The 21,539-nt window shown below is 44.8% G+C and overlaps 1 long non-coding RNA gene across 1 annotated transcript; it reads left to right on the top strand.

Moving 5' to 3' along the window:
- The first annotated feature begins 1,247 nt into the window (after window positions 1-1,247).
- Window positions 1,248-17,388, top strand: LOC122231913. The gene is made up of 3 exons (XR_006209207.1): window positions 1,248-1,400; window positions 1,950-2,062; window positions 17,303-17,388. It is a non-coding gene; the product is annotated as an uncharacterized LOC122231913 (long non-coding RNA).
- The last annotated feature ends 4,151 nt before the right edge of the window (window positions 17,389-21,539 follow it).

Here is a 21,539-nt window from a genome sequence, read left to right as displayed (position 1 = left end):
CACCTAGGACACCAGTTCAACTATGTCAGAACTTTTCACAATGTCCTATTTGTCTTGTCTCTTCTGTCTCTTTCTGTCTTTTTGTCTCTCTTTTGTCCCTCTATTTTTTTTCTTGCTTAGCTTCCAGTGTACCTATTTTCTTTTCTGCTGTATCTAATCTGACACTAAACCCATCCAAAGTGGTCTTGATTTCAATTGTGTTATTTTTCCACACTAGAATTTCCATTTGGCTCATCTTTTCTAGTTTTTAGTAGTAATTTCTCGTTACCCACTGAAATCTTTCATCTTGTCTTTTCTTTCTCAAACATATTTGTCATGGTTGTTTTGAAGTTTGTGTCTGTTTTATTATCTGGACCTGTTGTGAGTCTGTTTCTGTGGTCTATTTTTGTCTCCATTTTTCGTCATGTTTTATCTTTCTATGCACCAAATTCTCTTCTAATGAGTGCCAGATATTGTATATGAACATCTGCAGAGAGAATTTGAGGCTTTTAATGTTGTGATATTCTTCCAGAGAGGATGCACTTTTGCTTCTGGCAGGCATCTGGGCTACAAACACTCATAATTCCAAGTTGCCTTAATTCAATCAAGGATTTAGATTATTTGAAATTGAGCTTCAGACCCTGAGGGGGCTGGTCTGTTGGTTCACACTTATTTCAAGGGCAACTGATAGCCTAGGGTATTTTCCTGGGCTCCCCTCCCCAGCAGTCTCTGAAACCCATAGTGTCTCTGTCTCTCTCTGTCTCTTTCTGTTTCGTATTGAAGTATAGCTCGCAAAACGTTACGTTAGTTTCAGGTGTACAACATAGTGATTCGACAACTCTATAGGTTATGCTATTATGATATCATTGACTGTGTTCCCTATGCTATAACTTTTATTCCCATGACTTATTCATTCAACTGGAAGCCTGTGTCTTCCCACCCCTCTTCACCCATGTTTGCCCATCCCTCCCTAGCCCCCTCCCCTCTGCCAACCATCGATTTGTTCTCTGTCTTTGTAGGTCTGATTCTGCTTTTTGTTTGCTTTTCAGATTCCACCTATACACGCAATGATGTGTGGAGAACGCTGCTCAGGGTTGCAGGCTCTCAGCTTCCACCTGCAGAATTTACCAACGCCTCTAGGGGCAAGTGGTCCCAGATGCCAGACTCGCCCCTGGGCCTCCTTTCTTCCTTAGAACTGTGATTCCTCGCTGCTTCGGTGGCTCTCTGATGCCTCCCAATAGATGTAGTTCTGGTTGCCCCAGCCTTGCTCGCTGTTCTTGGGGGAAGAACCACTTCCAGAAGTGGAAATTTGGGAGGTGACATTTGGACCAAGACCTGAGTGAGAAAAGGCTGGCATCGTCAGGACCCGGGATCTGGGGAAGAGTGCTAAGGCCAGGAGATATCAAGAACAATAACTTGCAGTGAGTGACAACGTGGCTGTCTGTGTCCAGGGAGTAGACAGGCCATTGTGGGTGAGGATCAGTGAATGAGGAGGAGAACGGTAGGGTGAGAGGCCAGCTAGGTAGCCGGGGCCAGACCATGTGGGTGCTGGAGGTCATGGAAAGGAACACAGGCCCTTCCCTTAAAGAAGATTCAGAGGGATGTGGACACATGTGTTTGTGGAAAGGGCTCCTTCTTCTTGGAACTGCCATCGTAGAGTGGCTCATGGATTGTGTTCAGTTCCCAAACACTTGAAATAAATGATCCAGTGGTCCTACTTGTAGATCTGAAAACCAACCAGAATTCCTAAGTTTTTGGCTTATTCATAAACCAGGCAGTTTCCCTCCATCAGAGCACATTGCTAGAGAGAGCAAATGGGAATAAACTCAGAAATGCCATTCATTGGCAGATAGTAGCTGCTGGGATGCTAGGGAAATGGCCAGTTGATTGGATGTTTTTCAATCCTCCTTTTTTCTTTTCCTTCTCCCTCCTTCTTTCTCTCCATTACCTGTTGCTTCCACGCCATCCAGTGTGCCATCCAAAGTCCCCACGATGTCCAGGCCTTCCAGAAAACTCAAGCTATGCCTCCTGTTCCCTGAGCTTTATGACTCCATTTACTGATGGACCCCTCTGCCTTGGAAGGGTAAGAAATACACATTGAGTAAGTGTGTGACTGAGTGTCTAGGTAAAGCAATTCACAAAAAGGTCTAACTATACTTGACTGTCTCTGGACAGCACAGTTTACCTAAATGAACTTATTATTTCTAGATGATGTATTAGAGCTAATTTTGAGCAGGATTTCAACATAGTTTTCTTTCCTTAAGAAACCTTCCAGGGAATAGAATGCCTGTTCTCAGCCCAAAACCCCGACAAATTATCTCCGTTCCTCTCTCACTGTTTGGAAGTGGCTCGGCACCTCACGAAACTTAGGAGACAGAGGTTACTGCTTCTGGGGACACGCCTTGGTGTGGGAAGGAAGGTACTAAAACATTCAAAACTGGAAGTCATGTCTCCATAAATTCGAGGGACTCACATTGTTTTCAGTTCATAGGAACTTGAAATCAAGGACTCCGAGTCCTACTTGTAGATTGAAGATGTTTTCCTTGGTTCTGAAGTTTTGGTGTTTTCAGAAACCAGGGAGCTTAGCTACAGAACCTCCTGCAATACGTACCTGGCAGGCCAAACGTGAAAGAGAGAACCTGTGTCCTAAAGTTCCTGCTCCTGTTTAGCCGGTGACACTTAGCAGGGTCGATCTCCTTCTATATGCTTGAGGATCTTAATTTCATATGGTCATATGATTGGTCTGAATCCAGGAATGGATGGCTGCAGGAGTTTTCCACCAAAAAATATGTCTGAAAGAGTGAGGGGGGAAAAAGGACAAGAAAAACATCTCTGTTTATATTAACATTTTCTCAAATGGCATTATCTAATAACGTGTCCTTCGGGCTCATCCCACCCATAGTCAAGATTTCTGGGCCTATGAATGCATCTTGTGCAGGAAATTCCATCCATTCCATTTAAGGGGGTACAGCATGCCTTGTCATGCTCAGCTAGGTGTTTCCTGCCTCCCCTATCTGACTGATGATGTGCCCTTGATACAGCTGTGTGTGCGATCCACTGTCCTTTCTGGAAGCGCTAACTCGTTCTCACTCCAGAGTCCTTCGTAGAAGACATGTCTACTTGCTTTGTTGTTTCCTGCGACATGTCCGATGAGCTGAGCAGCGTTCTGATCATGTCATTCCAAACTTACCAGGAAGTTATCTCCATACTGAGCTCTTTGACAAGAGAATTCAGTGACAGCAGTATGCAAGAACAACAGCTCTGGGCTCCAGAAATGGCGTTGTTTTCCTTCCCCATAGCTTCAGCTCAGGCAGTTAGGCTCACAGATGGCAACACAACAGAGGGCCCTCCTGGGAACGTTCTTAAATGTGATTCTAGAATCAATACACATAGCACAGGAAGTGCCTGCAAACAAATGCCTTGCATCCATGAGGATGAGGCTCTGTTCCCCGCCTGACCTGCGTCATCGGAACATGGCCCGTCCATCTGAGCAGAGCTAGGTGAGAAGCATCTCATGGGAAGGAAGTGAGCAGTGGATGAGGCAAAGTGATTTACTTGAGGTTACTTCACAAATCAGTGCCAGATTTTCCTGAGAGAACCTAACCTCCTCTTCCCCAAGCTCAAGACACGGAAGCCTGCTGCTAGCCAGCACGAAGGGTCTGAGGGGCCAAGAATTGATTCACTGGTACATTGAGTGACTCTTTTGGGAGGGAGGTAGGGGCATCTCTCATGCCAGGAATTGAGAACACAGCTGCCGACAAGCTGATGTGGCCCCGTTGTCACAGAACTTTCATTCTATGGGGAAAGACAGACAACAAATAAAAAACGGACACACAAACAACGTTGTGATCAGTACTGCGAAGGAACCCCACAAGGTGAGGCTCGAGAGTTTCAGAGAGTGGTCAGGGAGGTGCCTCTGAGGAAGGAACATTCAGGACTCCCAAGATCAAAGGAAGAGCTGGAGCCAGCCAAGCACAGGTCAGAGAAGTAGGGGAACAGCTTGGCATGTTCCAGAAACTGTCACAATATCAGCGAGCCTGGCAGTGTGGGGAGCAAAGGGCAGAGTGGCAAAAGATGAATGGAGACAAGGGAGCTGCCAGCCTGGATTCTATAATAGGTTAGGGGCTTTGATTTTACTCTGGGCACCCACAGAGGCTAGTGAAGCTTTCCAAGCAGGAGTGGCTGGCCACAAGTTGATTGGTCCCTTTAAAAGACCATTCTGGATACATGTGGAAAACTTAGACTTTGAGGGGCCAGAGTGGCAACGGGAACTTCTTGCATCACCGAGAGATGGCGGGGGTGTGGTGGACCAGGTGGTGGGCCATGGGGTGGCGGGAGTGGGCAGAGTCTTGTTATATTTTGGGTGTAGAATTGGCAGGGCATCCAGATGGTGGGCTGTTCGGTGGGCAGGATGAGAGGATGGAGGAGCCCAGGGTGTTACCTAGATTCTTGGCATCAGCAACCGTCTGAATCGAGAGAGATAGCAGAGGCCACTCTCAAGGCGGGGAAGACGTGGGGAGGGACGGGTTTGCATCTCCTCTCCAAACGCACAGGTGAAGAAAGCTGTTGAATGTATACATTTGGCGCTGAGAGGCGTTGTCTGGGTTGAAGATAACAATCTGAGAGTCCTCGAGATATAAACGGTATTTAAGGAAATTGGAATCTACTAGACTGCCAGGGAAGAAAGTGTAGCGAGAAAGCAGACATGAACCTGCAGCACGTCAGAGTTTCAATGTCATACAGGGGAAGGGAAGCCCATGGGGTGACTAAGCATAGTCTGTTCATTTCCTGTTGTACTGTAAGCAGCACCACAGACATGGTGGAAAGGCATGTGAATGGGAGAAAATATTTGCAAGCCACAAATCTGGTAAGGGGTTCACATCCAAAATGTACAAGGACTCATACAACTCAATAGGAAAGAAAGAAAGAAAGAAAGGAAGGAAGGAAGGAAGGAAGGAAAGAAAGAAAGAAAGAAAGAGAAAAAGAAAGGAAGGAAGGAAGGAAGGAAGGAAGGAAAGAAAGAAAGAAAGAAAGAAAGAAAGAAAGAAAGAAAGAAAAAGAAAGGAAGGAAGGAAGAAAGAAGAGAGAGAGAGAGAGAGAGAGAGAGAGAGAGAAAGAAAGAAAGAAAGAAAGAAAGAAAGAAAGAGAAAGAAAGAAAGAAACACCCAAACGATCCAATTAAAAAATGAGCAGAGGAACTGAAGAGGCATTTTTCAGAAGAAAACCTACAAAGGGTCCAGGAAAAGATGCTCAACATCCATGATCGCCAGGGAAACACAGATCAAGACCACAATGAGGTATCACCTCTCACCTGTTAGCACGGCTGTCATAAAAAGGCAAGAGGCAACAAGCGTTGGCAAGGGTGTGGACGGAAGGGAACCTCGTGCGCTGGTGGTGGGAATGTGAGTTGGTGCAGCCACTCTGGAAAACAGTATGGAGGATCCTCGACAAATTAAAAATAGCACCACCATATGGTCCAGCTCTGGGATAAGCCATGTGCCAACGTGACTATGCCAGGTGGAGAGGACCTGGCGAACAGAGCCTCTGAGGTTTGAGAAACTGTAAGAAGGCCAGTATAAGTAAGGGGAATTAGAGAGAGAGAGAGAGAGAGAGAACGAGGAGATAAGGTCAAAATGAGAGGTCTGCCAGATCACAACAGGACCGAGTAGGCCATGATAACGATTTACCCAGGGTGTGATGTGAATTCCACGGGGCTTCTGAGGAGTAAAATACAACTTGTGATTTTTAAATTAAATTTTGAAATTTTGAAATGATTTCAGATTTACGGAGGAATCGTGAGGATAGTAGAGAGAATTCCCGTACGCTCTCTGCTGGTGTTCAGCCCAGCTTGCTCCTAACGTTGGGGTAATTAAGAGGCACACAGGCATCGCCATGGTATTGGGACACGGTGATCCAAGGGATAGTTTCATGGAGGACCCCACTAAGTACAGGTCAGGATTTGCAGGTAGATTCCCAAACCACCGTCACCCACTGATCCTTAGTTTGCCCAAATTCCCAACAGGAAGGGGCACATTGCTCAGCAGTGTCTACCCCACCTGCCTTTCTCAGGGACTTTGTGGTCGGAACTCTCTTCCTACACTCCAAGATGCCAAGGTTTCAGAAAAGGAAAATTTTTTCCTGAATCATCAGGATCCTCTCGTTGGTGGCGCCTTGTAAGAGGTGTTATTCTACTCCGCACTTGTCCTCTTCTGTGCCCAATGCCTCCCTGGGATTCTGGACACGATTCCTTCTTCCTTCTCTGTTTCCTCCCTTCCTCCCTTCCTCCCTTCCTCCCTCTCTCCTTCCTTCCTTCTTTCCTTCCATCTTCCCTTCCTTCCTCCCTTCCTCCCTTCCTCCCTTCCTCTCTCCCTCTCTCCCCCGCTCCTTCCTTTCTTCATTCCTGGGATTCACATGCTCATTGGGATTTTCTCTGCCATCTGCCGTTGTGGGTGAGCAGGAGTGAGCACCCACCCGGCCAGTTGTCCGGCTGCCCCACCTTGCTGGCAAACAGGGCCCATCATGGCACATTCGTGAGGAGAGGTCACGGTGACCACAGGAAGAATTTCATCTTCTAGCATCATCCCCCGTCTCACAGCTTGGATCAGTTGCATGCTTTGCTTTCCTGGCTTTTGTCAATCACAAACTTCGAGGGCTCTGTTTCTGGTAGAAGAGGGGGAGGCAGTGGAGGCCGGGAGAAAGACACCCTGCATTCCACAAATATAAAAACGTAAAAATATCTCTCCTCAAGACAGAGTGATAAGAAACTGCAAAACCTGGCGGCAGAATTCCTTTTAGGGAGGAAATGGTTTTTAGCACAGCAGCGTGATAAACCTTTTGGCCTGTGAAATGATAGCTGTCAGAGGTGGCTTGGCTGGGTCAAGGGAGCTGCAAGACATTTGAATACCTCTGAGCGAGGGTTTCAGAGAGCTGGTGGCAGGGAGATAGGGGACATCCAGGGAGAAAGAAGGGCCAAAAACCAAGGCAGGATGCTGGCACCTGGGAGAAGGGGCCACTCATGGTGGGAACAGCTGAAGAGCTCTGAAGGGCAGGGATGTCTAAGGCTCTACTCTACATGATCTGCTAAACTGGCTGACAGTGTAAACACCTGCCCTAACTCCCAGAATCCTCAGCAAAGTCCACCATGTAAATGGTGTGGGTTGTAAATCAAGGAAAGGGGCTGCTTTTGCTCTCTGCTTCCTCTGTGAAGTTCTCTGCGTGCCATTTTCCTGGTCCTGAGAAAGAGGAGAAGGTCAGCACACTGATTTGTATCATGCCCCCCAGTGTCTCACGTCTGTGGTAATTCTTCCCATATTAATTTTTTTAATGTTTATTTATTTCTGAGAGAGACGGCATAAGCTGGGGAGCGGCAGAGAGAGGGGGGGGACAGAAGATCCCAAGCAGGTTCCGAGATGACAGCAGTGAGCCCGATACAGGGCTCAAACCTGCAAACTGTGAGATTATGACCAGAGCCAAAGTTGGATGCTCAACTGACTGAGACAGGTGCCCCCCATTACTTTATTTTTAATTTTTTAGGTTTATTTATTTTAAGAGACAGAGACAGCATGAGTGGGGAGGGGCAGAGAGAGCAGGAGAGAGAGAACCTCAAGCAGGCTCTGCACTGCCAGCACAGAACCAGCTGTGGGGCTGGAACTCACGAAACCATGAGATCATGACCTGAACTGAAACCAAGAGTCAGAAGCTTAACTGACTGAACCACCCAGGTGCCCCATCCCCCTTTTAATTTTAAGATAAGAGCTTTGCCCTTAACAGGAGGAAAGCCTACCATTTCACGTTGCCATTATTTTTTATATCATTTGGTAAAGAAAGAGTTAAAGCTTCGTCGGTGAGTATAAAAATCAGTAAGTTTTATGATCTCATAGTCAGATCTACCAGAGAGCCCCAGGAAAGGGAGAAGGGCTTAGACGTTAGTGATGATTTTCCATCACAACAATCCAGTTAGATAGAAGTGGGAGGCGGGGCAGCGGCTTGGTTCAAAAGAATGAAAATGAGAAATGGATTTTGAGCTGAGTTTAATGAGGCTGCTGCAAAGGTTGGCTTTAGGTCTAGGCTAACTTGACATTTTAAGGAAAAAAAATATCTGGGAAGAGAATCAGCAGCAAAGTAGATGTTGGTAGTACTAGATTCTGGGGGGCGGGGGGGGGCACCACTAGGGAGATCAAAGACAGACTACAGAAAGTTAGGATGTTTGGTGGTCATTGGCCAGTAAATAACCAAAGAGGAGGAAACTACAACTAATCTGATTGTAAATTCCATGTGGAATGAATTAATGCTTCAAAGATCACTGGGGAGGGGTGTGGGCAGGATGGTGATAGGAAGGTTTGCCTCCAGGTTTGCCTATGGTGGCTCCAGAGAAAATCCTTACCCTTTGTAGGCAGGGGGAGCTGGTCTTGACTTCCTGAGATGGAGTCCTCTGGGAATGGGCTACGATACCTTGAGGGCTCAGGAAAGTGACTCCTATTGCTTTTAATTCGTTTCCCTCTGGAATTTCTAGCAGCTGTGGAAGCAGGGACTGTGATAGGATAGCTTTGTTTTTAAAAATGAGATTTAGATTTAGCTCCAACTCCTGCTTATCAGGATTTTGAGCAATTCAATCTCAATCATGCATTTTGGAGGAGGGGAGGGAAGGAGGTGGGTGGGGAGGGTGACCACCTCCTAAGATCATTCAAGAGTTCTTAGGGTTGGAGATAAATGCTTTCCAGAAAATCTGAAGGGAGACCGTATTAGTTTCTTGTGACTGCTCTAACAAATTAACCCAAACTCGGTGGCTTCAGACAAAAGAAATGTAGTCTCTTACTGTCCGTGTGGCCAGAAGATGTAAAGCAAGGTTGTTGGCAGGGCCACATTCCCTCTGAAGCCTCTAGGGGAGAATCCTTCCTTGCTTTGTCCAGCTTCTGGTGACTGTGGTGTTCCTTGACGTTCTTTGACTTGTGATTGCATCGGTTCATCTCTCCCTCTGTCTTCACATCACCTTCTCTGTGACTTCTCTTCTCTGTGTTATTTTCTGTATCTCTTATGATGATATTTATGATGGTGATTAGTGCCCACCAAGATAATCCAGGCTTGTTGCCTCATCCCAAGATCCTTAACCACACCCTCAAAGATCCTTTTTCCAGTTGAGGTAACACTCAGAGTTTCTAGGGATTTGAGATGGGTATTTCCTGGGGAGCCACTATTCAGCCTGCCCCAAGGACCTTCTGGTTTTCAGTCTGCTTTTGCATAATTGAAATGCTACATTGCCCTGCGGCATATGGTTCTTACTAAAGCTGGGGCTCAGAGACCTCTCAAGGAGGCTCCCAAGCCTTGATGTTTGGCCATCTCAGGTCTCTTCAGGCAAGAAAATTCTACTCTATCCCCTACTCAGTCTCAAAGATCTTTCTGTGGACCCTAGACGAGTTATCGCAAGCCCAGTCTCCATCCTCCAGCCAGCTTACTCCCAAAAAAGAACAGATTGCCAAACAAATTGACTGTTGTCCAGCCACAGACACACAATCTAGAGGTTGTGGGGGTTACTGGGGTCAGCCAAGAAAGATGTGAGCTGGGAAGTGACAGTAAAGGTTGGGTTATGGAAAGGCTAAAAGACATAGCAATGATGTGTTGGCCTATGGGTCCTTGAAGGTGTGGAAAACAAGCCAGCATGGAGAGTAATTACTTACAACAGATGGATGGGAGCAATGGAAGGAAGTTCATAATGATCATAGTAATCAATAGTAATAATAACAGCACCCGGCAGGTGTGGGCTATTAATTATGACTATACACTATGCTAAGCACTTTACAGGCAGGTACTTTGTTTGTCATCAAAACTTCCCATTTTACAGAAGAGAAAACTAAGACTCAGCAAGACTGGGTAATTTGGTCAAGGTCATCTAGTTAATAAGGCAGAACCAGGATGGCCATTTAGGTTTGTCTAGTTCCATACACTGTACTGGGCTAAGTATAAAGAAAACTGCTTTCCTGTGAAAGCCATTGCTTTGTTTAGAACATATAGCTGAGCAAGCCAAGCACTTTCCTTACTGTTTGGATGGTTTCTGAGTGCCTAGGAAGCCCTGTAATGATGTGATATGGACACAACTCATTCACATTCTGCACCGAAGCTCTGAACTTACAGCTTTTCTGTCCAGAGTTCAAGCTCCTGTGGGCAAACAATCAAATCTCCCAACTCACTGAGGAAAGGAGAAGCTCACACATACAGAGCTTCTAGAAAATGCTACTGACTCTGTAAGCATCCCTTTCCCTATCAGTATGAGAGTCTAAAGGTCCTCTTATGGCAGAATAAAATAGTTGTGCTAAGACTAATACTTAGTCTTAATAAAGATGTAATAAAATGTGATAAAGAAATACATTTATTGGGAAATTACTCACCAGCATCCTAAGTTCTGGAACGTATCAGAACATTTTGTGGTTTTGTCTCTGACCTGCTCCCGTAAAAGATCGTGTGGCAGACCTGAGCTTCGAGCTCCTACTTTACCTTTAGTTGTTAGAAAATGCTTTTATTACAGAGTAAAGGGAGGAGTGAGCCTTCACCAATCGCAATCAAGGCATTTCACTCTCTTACCGCAAGACCTCCGGGGTCCTCACCACGTCCTACAAGGAAGGCCCTGGATGGTGCTCTTGGCCCCAGCGTCCACGGACCCTGTGTAAAACAGGACCTGCAAGCTGTCTCCCTCCTTTGCTCTGTTTTTCTTCAGGGCACTCCTCTCTTCTGAGCCTAGCACAGAGCCTGGCACATAGTGCTCAATACAATCTCGTTGACTAAATAAATGAAGGAAAGGATAATTAACATATATTCACTCTTCATGCTGAAGAGGATCCAGGTTGTGCTGGTGTTTTCTTCAGAGAAACACCAGCGTGGACTCATCCTCCACCAGAGAAGACAGAGAAATGGAGCAAGTACTGAGTTCTCCAGTCCCGGAGACGACTTTTGCTTAAGTGACCTAGAAAATTGAGATCAGACTCTGTTTTGACCCAAATAGAACAAGAACTGCTTCAAATTACTTCCTCATTTTGTCAGTGACAGCCACGCCCCAGTTTGCTGAGACAAATTAGATTTTATCCCAATGCTGTCATGGATCGCTGCCTAACTAATGATAAGTAAATGAAGTTTCCAATTTATCTCTTTTAAAAATGAGCCCAACTTACCAATTTTTTAAAACTTAAGACTATGATTTACATGCGGAGTTCTTCAGGTACTCCAAACAGATAACTGTTCATAGGCACCAAATTCTTTCAACAAAGAGCTTTTGTTTTAGGGCTTATATAATCCTATTTATACACTATATGCTTTGTCTAAGTATCAAAAGAGCTCCTGGTCTTTGCTTATTTGTTGTATATGTGATTTAAGGTCTGCCCCTTCCTTATTTGGATGATATTTTTCTCAGTTTTATTTAAAAAGAAGACGTTTGTCTTACGTCCTCACCTGAGTCACCTCCTTAGCAGCTATTTCTTTCTGCCTCATGCTCTATTCCTAAAAGAATAGACAACCATAAAATACAACATTCAAAAAATTAACCGGAGAGATCTTTTATGTTCATAGATAGGAAGACACTATTGTTAAGATGTCATTTCTTCTTCCTTGATTCCATGTAATTTTAATCAAAATCCCAGCGAGTCCTTTCATGGATCTAGACAAACTGATTCTATGGTTTATGTGAAAAGCTAAAAGACCCAGAACAACCGACACAATCCTGAAAAAGAAGACAAAGCTAGAAGGCTGCCTGTTGGACATCAAGACTTACTATAAAGCCACAGTCATTTGGACAGCATGATACTGCTGAAGGAACAGACTGTTGGATCAGTGGAACAGAATAGAGAGCCCAGTAATAGACCACACAAATGTTGTCAACTTATTGACATAGGAGCAAGGACATTACAATGGAGAAAAGATATTTCAACAAATAGCACATGACCATATGCAAAAATACACACGTACACGCACACACACACACACACACACACACACACACACAAAGCCTACCCATAGACTGTCCAGCTTCCATATAAATTAACTCAGAATACATCTTGGACTTGATACATAATGCAAAATGAAAAAAGTTCAAGAAGACAACATAGGAAAGAAATCGAGTGACCTTGGGTTTGGCGATGAGCTTTTAGATATGCCAAAAACGTGGGGTGCCTAGGTGGCTCTGTCAGTTAAGCGTCCGACTTCATCTCAGGTCATGATCTCACGGTCCGTGAGTTCGAGCCCTGGATCGGGGTCTGTGCTGACAGCTCAGAGCCTGGAGCCTGCTTCGGATTCTGTGTCTCCCTCTCTCTCTGCCCCTCCCTCACTCACGCTCTGTCTCTGTCTCTCTCAAAAATAAATAAAGATTAAAAAAAAGTCTTTAGATATGCCAAAAACGTGATCCGCAGAAGAAAAACGTTGGTAAATTGGGCTTTATTCAAATTAAAAAAAAAAAAAAAAAAACTTTCCTATAAGAGATACTGTCAAGGGAATGAAAAGAGAAGACCCAGCCTGGGAGAAAATACTTGCAAAAATGACTTGTATCCAAAATATACAAAGAAATCTTAAAACTCAACAATAAGAAAACAAAGAACCCAAGTTACAAAAACAATGGGCAAAATATCTGGACACCTCACCGAAGAAGATTCACAGATGGCAAATAAGCATATGAAAAGCTGCTCAACATTATTCGTCATTAGGGAATTGCAAATTAAAACAAGATACTATTGCACACTTACTAAAATGGCCAAACTCCAAAAAGCTGACAATACCAAATACTGAAGTCTTTCTTAATGTGTATTTAGAATATATTGTTTCTCAGAATAATTGTGTATCCTTGCAAGAGAGGAACCAGAGAGGATATTTGCACCACAAAACTAACCAATAAGGTTACTCAAGAATAAGAGAGAATTTGGGGGCGCCTGGGTGGCGCAGTCGGTTAAGCGTCCGACTTCGGCCAGGTCACGATCTCGCGGTCCGTGAGTTCGAGCCCCGCGTCAGGCTCTGGGCTGATGGCTCGGAGCCTGGAGCCTGTTTCCGATTCTGTGTCTCCCTCTCTCTCTGCCCCTCCCCCGTTCATGCTCTGTCTCTCTCTGTCCCAAAAATAAATTAAAATGTTGAAAAAAAAATTAAAAAAAAAAAAAAAGAATAAGAGAGAATTCTTACATCTCAGTAGGAAAAAGAAAGCAAACCAATATAGAACACTGGGCAAAAACCAGAATAATGTATTTTATCTAAGAAGAACCACATGTGGCCAATAGACACATAAAAAGATGGTAAGCCCCCAGGGGATTGTAAAGCCTGTGCACAAGTAGAACCCTATTTGATACCCATGTGATTATAAAAGTTAAGAAGTCTGACAATGCTAAGTATTAGTGATAACACGGTCATTGGGATCTTGCATATAATGCCAGTGGGAAAATAAAGGAGCGACCGCTTTGTGACATAATTTGGCATTATCGTGTCCATTTCAATGTTTTCGCATTTGCAATTCCACTGTAGGTAAATATCCACCAGACCTTTGAGCGCTTGTGCATTAAGACGCACGTGTGAGACTGTTCATGGGAGTCTTGTTCTATACAGTAAAACAATGCAAACAACCGATGTCCTTCGACAAGAGAATAAATTGTGGTATATATGCACACAATGGACTATCACAGCACAGCGAGAAATAGATTAGCTCCAGCCACGTGAGACAACTTGGATGAATGTTAACTACGCTTGCTAAGTAGCAAGCGAAATCAAACAATGTATTGGTGGACAGACATATAGATGGGGTAAAACACAAAAAAGGAAAAAGGCTAAGAATGATCAACACAAAACCCAAGGTGTTAACTTGCTGCAGGAAGCAAGCAGGGAAGTGGGATAGTAGATGAGCATATGGGTGCGTGCGTGTCATTGGGAAATTTTTAAGTCTTTGGTGAGGTTGGCTTGGCAGTTTGTTATATAAGAAAAATAAATCTGAAAGCAAGAGGGGTTATGTAAGGACCAGTGATGATTATGCATCAGGAGCCAAGGAAGACACTTGGTACAGGGCCATGCACTTAAGGAGCAAAACTGAACAAAACAGAAAGCTCGCTGATAACTTGTGTGATAACAAAGAATGTCCAGCCTACTCGTGGGCATAAGAGCTGCACTTGGGGACAGCCGAGGGGTAGGTGACAGTATCCCAGGGGGAAGCCTTTCTCCTCCTCACAGGGTCTCTCTGAGCCCCAGGATCCCCTCATCTACCCCCGCCGGGCCCAGTTCTCTGTCCTAGCCTCCCCGTGTCCGCCGGTCGGTACACCTGCTGGCCCGTTGTCCCCGTGCCCACGGTTCTCCTCATCACATATTTGTCATATTTTCATTCTGTTTCCACTCCCAGATTTATATGATTTTGCTTTTGCCTCCGACGTGTACTAATTATTGTAATTTGAAGAGTGAACCACAACAAAGCAAAGTGGTGGAGGCAGAGGACGAGGAATAGGACATGGCAGCCGAAGTGTGCTGAACCCCCTGTGTCACCCCATGCATCTCGCCTTTGCGCCTTGAAGAGAATAATAACCGGTGCTTTGGGGCGCCTGGGTGGCTCAGTTGGTTAAGCGTCCCACTTCAGCTCAGGTCATGATCTCATGGTTGGTGGGTTTGAGCCCCGCGTTGGGCTCTCTGCTGACAGTTCAGAGCCGGGAGCCTGCTTCGGATTCTGTGTCTCTCTCTCTCTGCCCGCCTCCCCCCCCCCCCCCGCCACTTGTGCTTGCGGGCTCTCTCTCTCAAAAGTAAATAAACATTAACAAAGAGAGAGACAGAGTAACTGTTGTTGGTAGCAAATCGCACAAAACAAGGAATCTGGACATGGGCGTTTCCAGATGGTGTTGATGCACTGGTTCAACCAAGTCAGGACCCTGGATCAGCACCCGAGTTGCTCTTGGCTTTCCCTTGCCGGGTGCCAGAGGGCAGCGGTAATGCCCAGCACCGTTGGGTCGAGTGGCGACATCAAGCAGAAAGGAGGAGGGCTCCTCCTCACATGGCTTCCTCCTCATGTCAGGGAGGGCTGTCTTTCCCACCACCCCTCACTGCACCGTGTTCCTGCAGGTGTCATGCTTCTGAACCAGATCACATGCTTACTTCAAAGTAGCAAAGAGGGGATAGGATTTCCATGATTCCTGTGGTTCAGTCGTGATCCCCTTGTGCCGAGCACAGAGCCACCCTCCACCTGCACACAACTGGGGTTCGGGGAGGAAGGACTGAGGAGGACGTGGCAGTCAAGAAGGTAAACAAGGGTGCCTGTCCCCCTATCGGTCTCTTGTGTACTTCAGAGTTGGTACCGCAGGGGTGACAACAACGCTGTACGTCCACTAACACTTCTCAGTTTGCAGAGTGTTAGCGTACATTGTTTCACTGATTCTCACCATGAGCGGGAGAGATAGGAGAGCCGTTCTTCTTTGTCTTTCACAGAGAGGGGGACTGAGGATCGTAGGTGGTGAGTGATTCACCCATGATCTTGCAGCTTCTGGAAATAGAACGAGGGTTTCCGACACTGGCATCCAGCGTCTTCCACTGTCTTCTCCATGGGCACGTGGCAGGGTAACTGACAACCCACGGATGTGGCTGGACTGAGTTCCCTATGAATTTCCTCTAGGAGCCACTGATGCCCCACTTGTGCCCAGCAGATGTCGCGTGATGGGTGCTGGTTTGGGGACAGGCAGTTGCGGAGAAGGAGTGGGTGGGGAAACAGCATTTTTACACAGACACATCTTGTGCAAAGCAAGCGATGCCAGAGCAGAGGATGAGGTCCCGCAACAGAGGAGCAGATGTGTGAAGGCTGTGTTCAGCCCACGTGGTAGGCAAGAGCTCCAAAAAGCGTCCCTGCAGTCCAACTTGCTGTCAGCATCAGCATCAGCATCAGCGCCTAGCCTCCTCTTAGTGATTTAAACCAAGAAAGATAGAGGTGATGGCTTTCAGGAAGCACTTGGGAACATGCACAGAGGACAAGAAAAGCATCCGGTTACTCTGAAGCCGAGGACCCAAGGCCATGAGATCCCACAGGTGCTCCTAGCCCCGCCCCTAGGAATCAGCCAGAAGCTTCTCCAGTGACGCGTGCTCAGGACAGGCAGGGGACTGTCTTCCCCGGAAGAGTAATTTGGAAATACATGTCAAGAGGTATAAGAATGTTAAGACCATTTAAACCACGGACAGCCCTCTTGAGACATCATATTAAAGAAATAGCTAAAGGGGAGGAAAGTGAAGGCTAGAGGGGTGGAAAGTGGATACCTATTTTGTTATACATACAGTTTCTCTACATATGTTAGAGAAAAGTTGGAAGCAAACACTCAACGGCAGGAAATAACCATATGATCTACTCAGTGGTATCCAGGCAGCTGTTAAAAAGCATAATTGTAAAATTTAGGTTTATTCAAGAAAAATATTTATTGAATGCTTGCAATATGCCAGACCCTGAAACAGTGAACCAAGCACACTGGGTCCCCTGCTTCTGCTAGTTTCTGCTGTGGTGTGCGTGGCACAGAAGGGCAGACAAAGCAAGAAAAAGAATTGAAGGCTCGGAATTCAGGGAAAAATACAGAAAAGAAAGATCGTAAGTACAACATGGTCCTTTCTATGCAATGTATGTTCCAAGTCTGTGAACAAAGACCGGGAGGAAACAAGGAAAAAAAAATACATGGCCGATAGAATGATGTGATTATGAACAAGTTATTTCCTTTATTGTTCCAATGCTTTCAATGCAACACTACAAAAAAAAATCTAAATGGGAACACAAATTATCTGATATTTTTAGCATTCACTCTGGTGTTTCAGAAGAAATGTGTTTATCCAATTGTGTAGAAGTCAAAGAGAAACTATAATAAAAACATATTTGAGGAAGGAAGGAAAGAAAGAAAAAGAGGAGGAAGGAGGAGAAGGAGGGGAAGAGAGAAGAGTAGAGGCAGCGTTTGTGTTTGTGTCTGGTTTTAAAAAGACCCTCTTTCGTTCGTACTTGTCTCTAGGTCCCAGGCCCATGAGAATCAGGCAAAAGATCTAAAATGCCCTTCTGACCTAAATTCTGATTTGCTTGGGCAAATCAGAACCTTCATACTCTTACCACCACAGTGGACCAGCGAAATCCAGTAAAGGCACGTTCTCTGAACAACTGCAAAACCAGCAAGCATTTGGTGGCCACCTGTAGCCAGCTTTGGTCACAACCTTGGAATTGCAAGTCTAATTATAAATATGGAAACTGTGTTTTCATGCATGTTGCCTGCGTCCCAGCCGCCCAGCCCTCTAGACACAGATGGCTTCAGGTATCGAAGGGCTATAATGTGTTTCTTTAAAATATCTTCTCCCCCCACCCCCCCTTCTTGTTTTCTAGATCCAGCCATCATCTGTTTCAGGTTTCAGGCATTTGGGGTCATGAAGGAATCCACAGCACTTTGGGTAAAGAAGCCCTTTTTGGCTGCTCTGTTTTTACCATCTGCTCCTTCTATTCCGGCTGCTTGGAATCCCACCTGCTGCTTCACTTGCCGTGTCATTTGTCTTCAGGTCCTGCCCCGGGCTCTTCTGTGCCATTGCCCTGCGCTGCAGAACAGATGCTGTCTTGGAGCAGGCTGCATTTTTGTGAGCTGCAAGATGGTCCTTGCAGGTGTCTGGTGCATGAATTTTCAGCTTGCCAAATGCTTTGAGATAGGAAGCTAAAAATACACATGTGCGTGTGTGTGTGTGTGTGTGTGTGTGTGTGTGTGTGTGTGTGTGTGATTCTTCTTTGTGATTATGAGCAGCAAGGAAAAAGTGACAAGAGGATAAAGGCTGTGGATGGCTGCATTGTCATCATCATCATCGTCATCAAATAATATTTAGTAAGCTTCTTCTATATGGCTGATGTTAAGGGCAACTGTTGTCATTGTTGGACAAACGCTGTCACTCACTGGCATCCCAGTTGACACACTGCAACAAGAATCACTGAGAAAGAAAGGGAGGGAATCTTCTACTAGATTTACCAAATCAATAACAAGTGAACAAGTGTCCGCTCTCACAGCTGGGAGACCACTACAAAAAAAAGGCCGAGCAGATTTCCAACAGGAGAGGCTAAGGAGCAGATTTTTCGGGACATTGTGTTTCGATTGCTTCCTCTCTCTCACCTCTTAAAGAGCATTGGAGGTTGTTTTGCAAAGGTGAGTGATATTTTTGGTGGAGAGACAGTGGCAGTAAAGGAGGCAGGGATCCTTAGGTACGGAATTGGCTCTTCCACCGGGAGAATTTCCTTGGAAAAATTAATTTAGCCCCATGTGGAGAATTTAAAATTTCTTCGTCTAAAAATTGAGAAGGTCGGACGGGGTGGTGCCCTGCTTGTTTTAACACGGACATGCCACGTCAATTTATGGAATTTGAGAGAGCCTTTTGGTCTAACGCTAGCTCTCGGGCTGGAATATTCATGCACGGTGCTCTATTCCGCAGTGGAGTGTCATATATTGTGAGACTCTGGCTTTGTTCTTCTGGGAAGTCAAGAGCAGTGAATAGTATTGTGTTGTCCCAGCACTAAGCTTTCTCAGTCTTTGATCACAGAGAGGACTCTGGATCCTACTCGTACTCCTTGCAAAGAACTATTCCTTCTGAATTGCTGCAGATCTCATAATTTTCCAATAGCCTGTTAGTAGGTATGATTTCTGTGGCAACACATTATACGGTCGGCACCCCTTTTTGTCCACGGAGCTCTCCCATCCTGTGGCTTTTCTGATGCTTTTTCCGCAGAAGCGGGACATTTCTCAAACTTCTGCCCTTGCCTTCTTTCCTCCTTTCCTCATTGTCTCTGTAAGTGAGATTATCCACTCTTGCAACTTCAGCTGCTATCTTTGTGTATTTCTTCCCCAGAACCCATCTGTACCTCTGACCACTTTCTGGAATTCTCAGTATCTAACTGCCTGCTGACCATTTCACCCAGAGGTCCTGCCCGTGCATTGAGTTCAACATATTTGAAATGGACCTCATCAAGTCCTCAAATCGGTCCTGGTTCCTAACCAGTGTTCCCCAGGTATTGTGTCCAAATTCCAAAGGCATCTGTCAATTACCCTTGGTGCCTACCTTCCCCTCAGGCCCCACAACCAATCTGGCCTCTGTAGTGTCTTGGCAAGCCTCTAACCTTCTGGACTTTCTGCATACTCACTTAGCTGTATATCTGCAGCTCTCATCCTTCAGTATCAGTATTGTAACATCCTTCAAGTTTATGGAGAAAGTGTTGCCTATACTGCCTTTATCAACCTCTTCCTCCTGTCAGTTTATTAATTGAAATATCATTCACACACCATAACATTCATCTGTTTAAAGTATACAGTTCAGTGCTTTTTAGTACATTCACAAGGTTGTACAACCATCACCCTTATCTAATTTCAGAACATTTTCATCAACCCGACAAGAAACCATGAACCCTCCAGCAGTTACTACCTTCTTTCCTTTTCCCAGCTTTTGGCAAACACTCATCTACTTTCTGTGTCTATGGATTTACCCATCCTGGACATTTCATATAAATGCATGGATACAATACGTGGTCCCTGTGAGTGGCTTCTTTTACTTAACATAATGTCATCAAGGTTCATCCATGTTGTAGCATGCATTGGGACTTCATTTCTATTTTATAGGTGAATAATAACTCCATTGCGTGGATTTACCATATTGTGTTTATCCTTCTGTTCATTGATGGACATTTGGGTTGTTTCCATCTTTTGAATATTCTGAATAATGCTGCTATAAATATTTGTCTGAACACTTGTTTTCAACTCTCTTGGCTCTCTTGGATATATACCTAGAATAGGAGTAGAATTGCTGAGCCTACATTCGACTTTTTGAGAAACTTCCAACTGTTTACCAAACCGGCTGTACCATTTTACATTCTCACCATCAATGATGAGGGTTCTAGTTTCTCTACATTCTGCCAATACTTGTTAATGTCTTTTTCGTTCTAGCCATCCCAGTGGATGTGCATTGGTATCTTATTGGGGTTTTGATTTGCTTTTCCCTAATGACTAACGATGTTGAGTATGTTTTCATAGGATCATTGGCTTTTTAGGTATCTTCTTTGGGATAATGTCTAATCAAATTGCCCATTTTTTCCATTAACTATTTTTTAAGTACAATGTTTATCTTATATTTTTGTTGGTTTTTCTTTTTTCATTGATACATAACTGACATTTAACATTATATTAACTTCAAAGGTACAATGTAATGATTTTGGTGTTTGTATATATAATGAAATGATCACTGCAATAAATTTAGTTAGCTCCATTACTGCACATAGTTACATTTTTTTCTTATGATGAGAATTTTTACGATCTGTCTTAGCAGCCTTCAGATATGCAGCACATTATTAACTATGGTCACCATGCAGTACATTATATACCCACATACATATGTTACATACATACCAGTATTTACACCTGTTTTATTCTGGATCATTTTTAAAAATATAAATTCAGGTTTGATGATTTTTCTCCCTCTGCTGTATCCAATAGCCCATCAAAAAAATTCTTCGTATCTGTTATTATGCTTTCCATTTCTGGCATTTCTATTTGACGTTTTAAAAATAGGGGCGCCTGGGTGGCTCAGTCGGTTAAGCGTCCGACTTCTGCTCAGGTCATGATCTCACAGCTTGTGAGTTCAAGCCCCGCGTCAGGCTCTGTGCTGACAGCTCGGAGCCTGGAGCCTGCTTCGGATTCTGTGTCTCCCTCTCTCTCTGCTCCTCCCCCGCTCACACTCTGTCTCTCTCTCTCAACAAACAAACAAACATTGAAAATAGTTTCTGTCTCTCTTCTTACATTAAGTTCATGCACTGGTCTGTCTTTTTTTTATTAGATCCTTTAACATTTACATCACAGTTATTTTCAAGTCCCTGTTCCTGTTATAACATCTGGATCATCTCTGAATCTGATTCTATTTATTACTTTGTCTCTTGACCATGGGTTGTGTTTTCTTTGCTTTTCTATGTGTCTTGTAATTTGTTATTGAATGATGGGCATCATTTATAGAACAGTAGAGACTTGGGTAAGCAGTATTTACATCTGGAAATACAAACTCTAGTTCATTTGTTAGGGTGTGTGTGGGGGGGTGGGGTGGGAATGAGTCAATCTAGTTGAGCAAGATTTGAGTTTCCTTGCTGTTTGTTACCCTCAGTGTACCAAGGCTCCATATTCCTTCAGGGTTGGGCTGCCAGAGGGTTTTCCTCAGTGTTCTCATTCCACTTTCAGCCTTCAGCTATCTTTGCACATCTAAGCAAATGTGGATTCTCTCTCCACATTCGTTCCTCTTCTCCATTGGTAAACTGTTACTGTTGATTACTCGGTACTGAATTTATTAGGAAGGGATAGAGAGGTTCTCATGGTCCTATTGGTCCAACTTCAGTTTTAGGCTTAAGGTTTTTGCTTCTTGTGAGAAGAACGTCTGGGGAAGCAGATGATGTTTTGTGACTGGCCGCTAAAGGCAGCATTCACCTGCCACACACCTGTGTCAATGAGAAGAGCTCTCTCGGGTCCCCTGCCCTGCCACCTTCAGTCTTTCTGGTGAGACCATGTGTAGGTTCATGGAAAAGTCTTGGGATGAGTGCAAATTTTCTGTGTGTCTGG

The sequence above is a fragment of the Panthera tigris genome, chromosome D2 (genome assembly GCF_018350195.1).
Source record: "Panthera tigris isolate Pti1 chromosome D2, P.tigris_Pti1_mat1.1, whole genome shotgun sequence".
NCBI classification, from domain to species: Eukaryota; Metazoa; Chordata; class Mammalia; order Carnivora; family Felidae; genus Panthera; species Panthera tigris.
Note: the sequence above shows the minus strand (reverse complement) of the source record. Positions and strands in the feature narration are given on the sequence as shown.